We start from the raw sequence: 13,491 nt of genomic DNA on the forward strand, positions 1-13,491 counted from the left end.
GGTGGGACACTGTACAACTGTACAAGCAAAACTGTACATTGGAATATTGACAACCATACTTGGTCATTTACTGTACATTGGAGGGGGTTGGGTTACAACACAGGAGCAGAGTATAAACAACAGTACAGTACTGTTTCTCATTCCTGTACTGTTGTTTATACTCTGCTCCTGTGTTGTAACCCAACCCCCTCCAATGTACAGTAAATGACCAAGTATGGTTTTGTCAATATTCCAATGTACAGTTTTGCTTGTACAGTTGTACAGTGTCCCCCACCCCTCCTACCCGACCCCCCCCCCCCCCCCCCCCCCAAGGCGAAAGTCTTTCTCTGGTCTGCATCCCCTTAACAATTGTGTGTATTGAGCTGTACTGTACTGTACCCATTCTGCAATCTGTTAATAAAATGTTCAATCAAGAATGGAGTGATTGACAGTGTCAAAGGCCTTTTGTAGGTCCAGCATGATCTGTTAATACAATTTTCAATCAATCAATCAATCAATCAATCAATCAATCAATCAATCAAGACCCTCGTCGCGGGCACTGCATTCCGTTCTCAGAGAGAGAGAGAGAGAGAGAGAGAGAGATCATCAGCAGGCTACAGTATATATGATATTCAGACTCTAGATCTATTTGCAGAGCCAGATGAGATGAGGCAACCTGTGCGATTGGCTCTTGACAATTAATTTTGCACGTACTGTATAGCTACATGTACATGTGTATGCGCGCACTGCGGGAGGTGGCCAGAAGCGCGCAACTAGCCAACTACTATATTAATACAGTTTGATCCATCGCAAAGCGCTCCAGCGCTTGAATACGGCCGGGGGATCCGCTCTATACAATGCAGACCCACGGCTTATTAGAGTTAATAATATTGTATATTGTTTACACTGCCTTTTTATTCTATTTTTACTTCTCCACTTCTCTCTCACAGAACACACTACACCACATTCAAATACACTGTACACCACATTCAAATACACTGTATACCACATACAAATACACTGTACACCACATTCAAATACACTGTACTCCACATTCAAATACACTGTACACCACATTCAAATACACTGTACACCACATTCAAATGACACTGTACACCACATTCAAATACACTGTACACCACATTCAAATGACACTGTACACCACATTCAAATATACTGTACACCACATTCAAATACACTGTAGGCCTACTCCACATTCAAATACACTGTACACCACATTCAAATACACTGTACACCACATTCAAATTACACTGTACACCACATTCAAATACACTGTACTCCACATTCAAATACACTGTACACCACATTCAAATACACTGTACTCCACATTCAAATATACTGTACACCACATTCAAATACACTGTAGGCCTACTCCACATTCAAATACACTGTACTCCACATTCAAATACACTGTACTCCACATTCAAATACACTGTACTCCACATTCAAATACACTGTACACCACATTCAAATACACTGTACTCCACATTCAAATACACTGTACTCCACATTCAAATACACTGTACACCATTCAAATACACTGTATTCTACATTCAAATACACTGTACACCACATTCAAATACACTGTACTCCACATTCAAATACACTGTACACCACATTCAAATACACTGTACACCACATTCAAATACACTGTACACCACATTCAAATACACTGTACTCCACATTCAAATACACTGTACACCATTCAAATACACTGTACTCCACATTCAAATGACACTGTACACCACATTCAAATATACTGTACACCACATTCAAATACACTGTACTCCACATTCAAATACACTGTACACCACATTCAAATACACTGTACTCCACATTCAAATACACTGTACACCACATTCAAATACACTGTACACCACATTCAAATACACTGTACTCCACATTCAAATGACACTGTACACCATTCAAATACACTGTACACCACATTCAAATACACTGTACACCACATTCAAATACACTGTACACTGGTAGATGAATCAGAAAAGTACCTGACTAGCTGCTAATGACATCATTGCCTCAAATCATTCACTGAGAACATCACTCTGAAAGCACCTTCACACCCTTCTCCCCGATGTGTCGTTTCATTCCACTTTGAGCACTTTTCTTTGATCAAAGGTGGAACCTGATAACAGAGCGGTGCCTTCCATAAACTACTGGTCAGGTCACACAAAAAACACGCCACGGAGGCCGTCATGTTTATCTACCTGTGTCTTCTTTCAGGGCGCAGACGTTCTCTGGGTAGCGGCGTTTCAATACCTAACCTATTCCCGTTGGCCAAATGTAATCCAGTGACATGACATTGACATTCAGCGCACGCCATTTCCCCAAACATCGTGGCTGCCAAAATTGAAAGACGGAAGCGATCGGCAATATAAATGCCACAGCATGTAACCGAGCCGTTCAGTGGGTGAAATGAGGAGGTCCACTGTGCATGATATGAACCTGACAGTACATGCAAGACACCTCGCCATGTCTTTTATTTATTTATTTTTTCTATTTATTTTTGGGCTTTTTTCTGTATTTTTTCACCCATCCCAATTTAGTCGTTATGCCAATTCCCTTCCTGGCCGTTGCTTGCATTGCCCCACTGTCGGCCTGGGGAGGGTGTAGAACTACCACATGCCTCCTCAGATGTGGAGTCGCAAAACGCTTCTTTTCACCTGACGTGAAGAGTTTCACTGAGGGAACCTGACGCGTGGGAGGTTCACGCTATTTCCCCCAGATCCCCTCCCTCCCTGCTGAACAGGCTCCCCGACCGACCAGTAGGAGTCGCAGTTTACAACGACCAGGACACAGCTGGATTAGATCCCAGAGTCTCTGCGGTGGTAGGCGAGTGCTTAGTCCACTGTGCTACCCATCCGCACCCCACTTCGCCATGTCTGCTAAACTATTTCCAGTAAAACTCATTCCCGCCACTTATTGTTCAGTTGGACTGCATTTTATATGGTTATTTTTATCCAAACACGCTTCACATCTCGTGCCTCACATTCGCCCGTTCACTCACACACCGATGGTGGAGGCGACCGCGCGAGGTGTTGACCTGCTCGTCGGGAGAAGCTAGGGGTTAAAGGAACTTAAAGGAAATTAGGTTATTTGCAATCTTCCCCGGAGTTAGACAAGCAGAAACATACCCAAATCAAATCAAATGTATTTGTAAGGCCCGACAACACACGTTAATGTCCCCATGGGCCGGACACGTCAAGAAGAAACATTTTTTTTTTGATCCACTTTTTCTCCCATTTTTCCATATTTTCTCCCATCCCAATTTCGTATCATCCAATTCAACCCTCCCCTGTCACGAACGCTGTTTCTTGCCTCCCACAAGCCGGCTGCAATGTGGACTAAGTCATACATAGCACAAGTCCCCTCCGGTACTTGAGGTAACAGCAGTCGCATCTTTTCACCTGCGCAGCTCGATCTCTCAGTGTCGAGGAGTAACGCGTGGGAGGCTCACGCTGCCCCCGACACTTCCTGATTCTACTGCGCAGGCGCACCAACCGACTTGTAGGAGTCGCTTGTTCACAACGTTCGATCCCCACCCTTCAGTTTTCCCTCCCCGTAATACGGCCAATGTGTATTACAGTGCGGACGACCAGCCAAACTGAAAAACAATGTGGAGAGCTGGATTCGAACACGCGAATCCTAGCGTCTCCACACTGGTGGCGAGTGCCTTGCCCACTACACCACCTAGCCGCCCGCGTCAAGAAGAAACATAACAATAAGTCAAGAACAAAACAAGAACACCATAAGGTCCAACAAATTTAAAATAAATGCAAAATAAATGAATGAATGCAAACACTCCCAGACATCAGGCTGCTAAACGAACAATGAACACTACACAACAACCACCAAACGCACATAGCACACACATCCACACGCACACACTCACTTTAAACAAACACACTGTAGCACCCACTCCACACACTTTATAGCACACACCCACTTTAAACAAACACACTGTAGCACCCACTCCCCACACTTTATATTTATTGATGAAGGATTGCACTACAACTCGTACACCTTACTGTAAATTGTACCTAAATTGTACCTCATCCCATTTCTGCTTTGCACTATATAGTACTGTACATTAGTACACTGCATAGTATTGTATATTATATGGTAACTCAGAACATTGTACATATGTCTATACCGAACACTGTGACCTCATTTTCTTCTTCTAAATTACATGCTATACTATGTTATTTGATACTATCTTGTCTAGCACAGTCTCTGGAGCGTAACAGTAAGAAGCATTTTGTATGAAAGTATTCTGTACTTCTGTATGACAACTATTAAAGAAACTTGAAACTTGAAACTTGAGACATACCCCACGCGAAGGTAAGGAAAAACTCACTAAAACCTAACAATAGGAAAAAATGCAGGAGGAGGAGAGAAACCTTAGAAGGGCCGTTCAAGGAGGGATCTCCCTTCTTAGATGTCGGTGATAGTAGTGTTGCAGACTGACAGTTGGTAAGCATGCACTCATGTGTGTAGTGAAACACAGCAACTGAACATTTTGAAAAATTTAAGATAGAGCTGATAGCGATAGCAACTGAACATTTTGAAAGATTAAAGATAGAGCTGATAGCGGATCTATTTGAGGCACAGGGGCGGCGCAAAGAGGGTTGCATCCTCCCCTTTTCTTCTGTGCATGCAGTAGGAGTAGGAAGACCCACACAGTTAGCCTAGCTTAGCGTCATTCACTGGAAGTAGGTTCCCAAAAAGTTGGCGTGTTCCTTTAAGTGTCTTGCTCGAGGACACTTTGACGCGCTGCCGGGAGGAGTTGGAATCGAACCTGGAACCTTCCGATTACCTGGCGGCCGCTCTTGCTCTTGAGTTTACTTTTTCAGGGACAACTTCACGATCGTGCCAGTTACCGCAGAGGCTGGTTTGGAAGACTTGGCAATTATTTATTAAACAGACATTGCGGTAGAGAATTGCTATCTGCCAACAATATTCCATTTTCATTAATATGAAAAAACAAACACATTGACAAATGGTCTCAAGCATAATGGAAAGCACATTATTTTCAGCCTGCCTCCTCTCCTTCTACCAACCCTCTCACCCCTCAGCCTGCCTTCTCTCCTCCTACTAACCCTCTCATCCCTCAGCCTGCCTCCTCTCCCTCTACCAACCCTCTCATCCCTCAGCCTGCCTCCTCTCCTCCCACCAACCCTCTCACCCCTCAGCCTGCCTCCTCTCCCTCTACCAACCCTCTCACCCCTCAGCCTGCCTTCTCTCCTTCTACCAACCCTCTCACCTCTCAGCCTGCCTCCTCTCCCTCTACCAACCCTCTCACCCCTCAGCCTGCCTCCTCTCCTTCTACCAACCCTCTCACCCCTTAGCCTGCCTCCTCTCCCTCTACCAACCCTCTCACCCCTCAGCCTGCCTTCTCTCCTTCTACTAACCCTCTCACCCCTCAGCCTGCCTCCTCTCCTTCTACCAACCCTCTCACCCCTCAGCCTGCCTCCTCTCCTCCTACCAACCCTCTCACCCCTCAGCCTGCCTCCTCTCCCTCTACCAACCCTCTCACCCCTCAGCCTGCCTTCGCTCCTTCTACCAACCCTCTCACCCCTCAGCCTGCCTCCTCTCCTTCTACCAACCCTCTCACCCCTCAGCCTGCCTCCTCTCCTCCTACCAACCCTCTCACCCCTCAGCCTGCCTCCTCTCCTCCCACCAACCCTCTCACCCCTCAGCCTGCCTCCTCTCCTCCTACCAACCCTCTCACCCCTCAGCCTGCCTCCTCTCCTCCCACCAACCCTCTCACCCCTCAGCCTGCCTTCTCTCCTTCTACCAACCCTCTCACCCCTCAGCCTGCCTCCTCTCCTTCTACTAACCCTCTCTGTCCCTCAGATCCTCGAGGGAAGTTTTTCCAATCGGGCCACGAGACCCCATCTCATCTCCATTGTTCTCCGCCAGTAAAAGTGAGAGCCTCGTAGACTCGTAGACACCATGTGTTTATTCCGTGTCGTCGTTACAAACCATCAAAAGTCTCACTTTTCTGAAGACTGCATCTTTCAGAAAGCACTAGAGGCACTGGAGGGAATATTATTGTCTGTATTTAGTATGTAGTACTGTATGTATGTAAGTAGGTAGGTGTGTAAGCTTATGCATGTTGTATGTTGTCCATATTTGGAGGCCATTGTTTGTGATCAGGCTCCCTCCAAAAGCTTTAAATAGCTTCTTGGGAGACGTGGCACAGGCACACACAATTTTGATGATGATGTTCCTATGATGATGACATGTATCGTATCGTGTGTGTGTGAGTGTGAATAAAATTCAAATAAAAAAAAATGTCATATTAAAATTCAGGTACGGGAAGATTTGCGATTCTTTGTCGTGATCTAATATCCAGACCAAGTCACCACAGGGCGTTACATTGTTTGGAGCCCAAATTGATACTTTCACTGCGCCATCATTGTTGGGACGGGTCTGGTTAATCCGTTATTATTACTAGTGGTGGGGGGAAATATCAAGTTTCAAGTTTCAAGTTTCTTTAATAGTTGTCATACAGAAGTACAGAATACTTTTGTACAAAATGCTTCTTACTGTTGCGCTCCAGAGACTGTGCATGACAAGATAAGTATGAAATAAAAACATAGTAAAAATTAGAAGTAAAAAAAGAGGTCACAGTGTTCAGTTTAGACATATGTACAATGTTCGTAGACGTAGTTACCATACAATATACAATACTGTGCAGTGTACTAATATACAATACTATATAGTGCAAGGCATAAATGGACGAGGTGCAGTTTAGGTACAATTCACAGTAGGTGTACGAGTTGTAGTGCAAATCCTTTATCAATAAATATAAAGTGTAGGTGTGTTTGTGTGATCTAAAGTGTGGAGAGTGGGTGCTGCAGTGTGTTGTTTGTTTGAGTGAGTGTGTGCGTGTGGGTGTGTGTGCTGTGTGCATTTGATGGTTGTTGCATAGTGATTATTGTTCGTTTAGCGATTATTGTTCGTTTAGCAGCCTGATGGCCTGGGGATAGAAGCTCCTTCTGAGTCTTTCTGTGCTCGCCATAAGACTCCGGTATCGCTTGCCTGACGGCAGCAGTTCAAAGAGGCAGTTGTTCGGGTGGCTCGAGTCCTTAATAATTCTCTTAGCCTTCCCCTTGCACCGCTTGTTGTAAATGTTCTGGAGGGTGGGAAGCCCCCCTCTAATTGTGCGTTCGGCTGAACGTGTCACTCTTTGTAGTCTGCTACGGTCTTGTGCAGTGCTATTCCCAAACCAGGAGGTGATGTTGCCGGTCAGGATGCTCTCTATTGTACATGAGTAGAAGTTCCTAAGGATCTTCTGACTGACTTGGAACTTCCTTAGGCGCCTGAGGAAGTAGAGGCGTTGTCGTGCCTTCTTCACAACACTGTCAATGTGTGTGGTCCATGTCAAGTCCTCGGATATGTGGGCTCCGAGGTACTTGAAACTGTTCACTCTCTCAACTGGTGCCCCGTCGATGCTGAGGGGGCTGTAGTCCTTGACCCCCGACCTCCTGAAGTCCACAATCATCTCTTTTGTTTTGCTGACGTTCAGGGAGAGGCAGTTCTCCTGACACCACTGTGACAGGTTCTCTACCTCTTCCAGGTAGGCCCTTTCGTCGTTGGCAGAGATCAGGCCCACCACTACTGTGTCATCAGCAAATTTGATGATGGTGTTGTTGTTCCGCTGTGCTACGCAGTCATGTGTGTACAGGGAGTAGAGGAGGGGGCTCAGAACACAGCCCTGGGGGGCCCCTATGTTGAGCGTGATGGATGAGGAGGTGCAGTTGCCGGCTCTTACCACCTGGGGTCTGCCCGTCAGGAAGTCCAGGACCCACTGGCACAGGTCATAGTTCAAGCCCAGGTCCCTGAGCTTGGCTATGAGTTTGGAGGGGACTATGGTATTGAATGCTGAGCTGTAGTCGATGAACAGCATTCTCACATAGTTCCCCTGCCTCTTGTCCAGATGTGATGCTGCTGTGTGCAGCACATGGGCTATGGCGTCCTCCGTGGACCTGTTGGGGCGATATGCAAATTGCAGAGGGTCCAGGTTGATGGGGAGGGAGGAACAGATGTAGCCCTTCACTAGCTTCTCAAAGCACTTCATGGCTATGGAGGTGAGGGCTACAGGGCGGTAGTCGTTGAGGCAAGCGGGCGTAGATTTTTTGGGTACAGGGATGATGGTGGACTTCTTCAGACAGGTGGGGATGACGGCCTGTTCCAAGGACAGGTTGAAGATGTCAGTGAATACCGGGGCCAGTTGGTCGGCACAGACTTTTAGGACGCGGCCGGGGATGCCGTCCGGTCCTGCTGCCTTCCTGATATCCACTTTTTTAAAGATCCGTCTCACCTCATGCTCTGTTACCCTGAACACTGAGTCTCCATCAGCAGACCCCCCCCCCCCCATTGCCGTGGTTTGTAGGCTGGTGTTGTTATTCACAGCCTCAAACCTCGCATAGAAGGAGTTGAGATCATTTGCTAAGGAGATGTCACTGTTCAGTTTGAGGGGGGTTCCTTTGTAGTCTGTCATTGTTCTGAGGCCCTGCCACATGCCTCTAGAGTCAGCCTGTTCAAACTGAAGTTCAACTTTATCCCTGTAACGCCGTTTTGCCTCTATTACTGCTCTCCTGACGTTGTATCTTGCCATCTTGTGTTCTTCCATGTTGCCTGTCACCAGCCCGGTGTTGTATGCTGATGTGCGCACTTTCAGAGCCTCACGGACGGATTTGTCTACCCAGGGCTTTTGATTTGGGTAGATATTAATTTTGGTGGAGGGGATTATTACTTCTACCTGAGTACAGACATAGTCAATCACCGTTTCGGTGTATTCGTTAATATTGGCTGTGTTATCACGGAATACACTCCATTCTGTGCTTCCCAGCACTGCTTGGAGTGACTCCACTGACGTCACGGCCCAACGCTTAACCTCTCGCAAGACCACCGGCGTTCGCTTGAGACTCTGTTTGTACTTAGGCAAAAGGAAAATGGCGGCGTGATCGCTTTTACCGAATGGACTAAGAGCCTGTGACTTGTACCCATTCTTAAATTGCGAGTATACATGGTCTAATATGTTCTCGCCTCTGGTGGGACAGGTCACATGCTGATAGAAATTCGGCAGCACCTTTTTAAGACGCGCGCTGTTGAAATCCCCCAAGACCAAAATGGCAGCGTCAACATTAGCTGCCTGGAGTTTGTTTACCTCGTCGTGAAGTTTTGAAAGTGCGACCCCAGTGTTCGCGTGTGGTGGAATGTACACTCCGATGAGGATGATGGACGTTAACTCTCTTGGGAGGAAGAAGGGTCGACATTTTATCGTGATAAACTCCAGGTCTGGGGAGCAGTGGTTAGACAGTTCCTTTGTGTTGCCTAAATCGCACCACTCCTTGTTTATCATGAAGGCAATGCCGCCTCCTCTCGTCTTTAGTGACTCTTCTGCCGTCCGGTCTTTGCGGAGAACGAAGAAGTGGTCTGCCGGTTCTATTGCGTGATTCGGGACATCTGGACTCAGCCAAGTTTCTGTGAAACAGAGGACGTTACAGTCCCGAATGTCCCTCTGGAATTGGATCCTTGCTCTGATGTCGTCCAATTCATTTCCTATCGATTGCACATTGGCCAACAATATGCTGGGCAATGTGGTTCTGTGTCGTTTGGACCTCAGTCTGTTCCGGACCCCGGCTCTCTTTCCTCGTCTTCGCGGCGGCTTTTGGTCTTGGCCATGGCCGGCATAACAAAGGATCTCGGCGGGCCATTTCTGCTGTTCAGCGATCCGATCCAGAGAGCAATCCAAACGGTAAGTTTTTCTTAATCCAATGTCAATGATTGACTGACGGTCATACACATATAATGCACCAACAGTTGGTGCAAATAAAACTCCTAATACTATAAAAATTAACAAAATAAAGCACAGTCTCGTCGGAGCGATCAGAAAGGCAGCCATCAGAGCAGCGCCAGTGTGATATCGATATGTATGATATGATATGATATGATACATTTATTTATATTACGCCCATCAACCAATAGTTGCATCGGCCCGGGGCGTATAATGTAGTAGTATTGCAATACTTTGCGTGGCGATACTGTATCAATACAGGGACGCCAAGTATCGATATTTAATTATTTATTTATAAAAATATATATATATATATAGAAAAAATCTTTTTTTGTCTTTTTTTTGTATAAGGAAGTTGCATTGTTCATTTCAATACCTGTATTAGTACAGTAGTCCACACACATGTGCATTCAGTTAAGTTGGAATATGACTGTAATACAAACAGTTCAGTTTGTCAGGTACATGCAACACAGATTACAGTGTTTACATCTGTCTGCTTCAGAAAATACCAAGTTCTGCAATACAAATTATTGAAGTGAGACGAACAGACTGAAAACTTTATTTTATTAGATAAAACATGTTGACAAAGTTTTTGCTTTGCAGTTGAAAAAAGGGTTATACATCGCAATCTACCGCAATATTAATATCGCAATACTCAGCATATCGCAATATATTTACTAGTATCGCAATACTATCGTATCGTGACTCAAGTATCGTGATAGTATCGTATCGTGAGGCCTCTGGTGATTCCCACAGCTAGTTGTTACCGAGAGCTAAACAGGGGGGGGGGGGGGAAGCGTGCAATAATCACAGAGTCTCTGGAGGAACAGGTCAAGCGCAGAGTGCCTCCCCCCCCCCCTCCCCTCCCCTCCGCTCCCCTCCCCCCTCCCAGCCCCGTGTTTATCACACATCAGAGTGGGTGATGATGATGACTGAGAAACCCAAGCGGAGTGGATGATGACCGGGAGAATCCTGTTAAATGGAGGAGGCTCTCTCGCCTTCATGAATCCTCCAGGGCGACCGCTGAGAGCCAAATATCAAACGACGGAGTGACGGGAGGTAATCACGCTGACCGAACCACGTGTAATTGTTTTCCACATTCTAATTGCAGGGTGAGAAAGAAAAGGTTGGCCTACCTCACACGCGTGTCAAACTCGAGGCCCCGCCAGCCTGGCATTCATCCGGACCCCAATTATGTTATTAATTCATTTTGGGCCCCCCGTTCGCCCTCTCTCTCCCGGCTGCAATTCAATTGGCCTGCGGCTGCGATACGAGTCATTTACATTTACATCTGGTCATTTAGCCAACGCTTTCAGACTTACAGGTTCTGTACGAGTCAGCAGGCAACTCTGGCAACTACGGGTAAAGTAAGATTGTTCGTCAAACAGTGTTGAACTTGGGTGCTACAGTCTTGAGTGCATAGTAGTATAGACACATTAGCATGGTAGGTAGTAACATAGGCACGGTAGATTCCTTAGTTAGCAAAAATGCATAATAGTAAAAGACAGTATGAAGGTTAGAATTTGTCTTTCTTTCTTTCTTCATTTCTGATATTGTTTGAAGATGTGTTGTGTTTCTAGTTTTGGACGGGTAGTCCTGTAGTATGTACAGTATGTATTGTGTGTGCATATTGTGTGTATGTTGTATGTGTGTGCATGTTGTGTGTATTCTACTTCGTTCTCCAATAGTCCAGGACAAGTCAAGTGTTCCTTTATTGATCCCCTTGGGGAAATTCAAGTGTCATAGCAGCATGGGGGAGGGGAGGTACAGGCAGGAAAAAGACAATAATAGAAATAGTAATAATAATAGAGTAGTAATAATAGTATCAGGGGGGAGGACGGTTCCGGTTTGATTCCTGCTCCTCCCGGGCAACGTGCCGAAGTGTCCTTGAGCAAGACCCCTAATTGCTCCCAGTTGCTTCTTCCCCCAGGCCATCAGAGTCTTGAACACTGAACTCTCCACACACAAGCACACATGAGCACACACACAGTATACGCTCACACACTAACAGCCACTTTAGCATGAACACACACACACACACATGCTGCACACGCTCACACTCAACGGTCACTTTACACAATGAAAAGGTCACTTATTTTTTTTTTTAAAGAACGGGAGTGGTTCTTGTATAGTAAACAGATGGATATAGCAAGATAGCATAAGGATATATAGTATAACTGTAGATTGTATAGTATAGCATTGTATAGTAGTGTACATAAGACCCAGTGCCTCATCCGTAGCTAACAGTGTATGCTCTATCGCAGGACCTTAGCATGTCTGTGTTTTGCACCCTGGCCCGTATACCTTCATTAATGCCAGAAAACAACGTTTTTTCAGTGGAAAATTGGAATCCTATGAGGGAGACTAAAGGCCTGTACTCTACCGCTCTCTCTGTTGGGAAGATGAGCTTTGTGCAGCAACATGGAGCATAGTAATCACTACTCTAACTCTCCCTATCTCTCTCTCTCCATCTCTTGAAAGCTCTGTACTTTTCTCTCTATACACCTCTCTCTCTATCTCTCTCTCTACCTCTATTTCTCTCTACCTCTATTTCTCTACAGACAGCTCTGTACTTTTCTCTCTCTACACCTCTTTCTCTATCTTCCACTCTCTGTACTCTACCTATCTCTCTGTTGAGCTTTGTGCAGCAACATGGAGCATAGTAATCACTACTCTAATTCTATACCTATCTATCCCTCTCTCTCTCTCTCTCTCTCTCTCTCTCTCTCTCTCTTTCAGTCCATTCTATAACTAACTAGTAACCCCTCTTTCTTCCTCCCAAGCTGTAAAATAAAAAAACATCCTGAATGTAACGTCAGAGAAACATTGGCAGCACAAGAGATCTGATGGTTCAGTTTATCAGCACAGGAGATCAATACTGGTTCAGTTTATCAGCACAGGAGATCAATACTGGTTCAGTTTGGCAGCACAGGAGATCAATACTGGTTCAGTTTGGCAGCACAGGAGATCAATACTTGTTCAGTTTGGCAGAACAGGAGATCAATACTGGTTCAGTTTGGCAGCACAGGAGATCAATACTGGTTCAGTTTGGCAGCACAGGAGATCAATACTGTTTCAGTTTGGCAGCACAGGAGATCAATACTGTTTCAGTTTGGCAGCACAGGAGATCAATACTGGTTCAGTTTGGCAGCACAGGAGATCAATACTGGTTCAGTTTGGCAGCACAGGAGATCAATACTGGTTCAGTTTGGCAGCACAGGAGATCAATCCTGGTTCAGTTTATCAGCACAGGAGATCAATACTGGTTCAGTTTGGCAGCACAGGAGATCAATACTGGTTCAGTTTATCAGCACAGGAGATCAATACTGGTTCAGTTTGGCAGCACAGGAGATCAATCCTGGTTCAGTTTATCAGCACAGGAGATCAATAATTGTTTCAGGGTAATAAGAAACAGGACACAGTGTCTGACCTTTCGGTCGTCGCCACTCTATATGGTTCTACTGGAATACAGATCACAGATGAAGAGACAGCTCACAGGACTGTAGACCTCACCAGCCACACAGAACACCTCCATGGCACAGTGTGTTTTCTATCTATATTCTCAGTCCAAGAAGAAGTATTAGCTGTTTTAAATCCCATGTTGGTCCCCTGTGATGGTGAGCGAGGAGAGTGGCTGAGGCAAGAATCACAACCACGTTCCAGGG

Source organism: Notolepis coatsorum (genome assembly GCF_963971535.1).
Source record: "Notolepis coatsorum genome assembly, chromosome: 19".
Classification (NCBI taxonomy): domain Eukaryota; kingdom Metazoa; phylum Chordata; class Actinopteri; order Aulopiformes; family Paralepididae; genus Notolepis; species Notolepis coatsorum.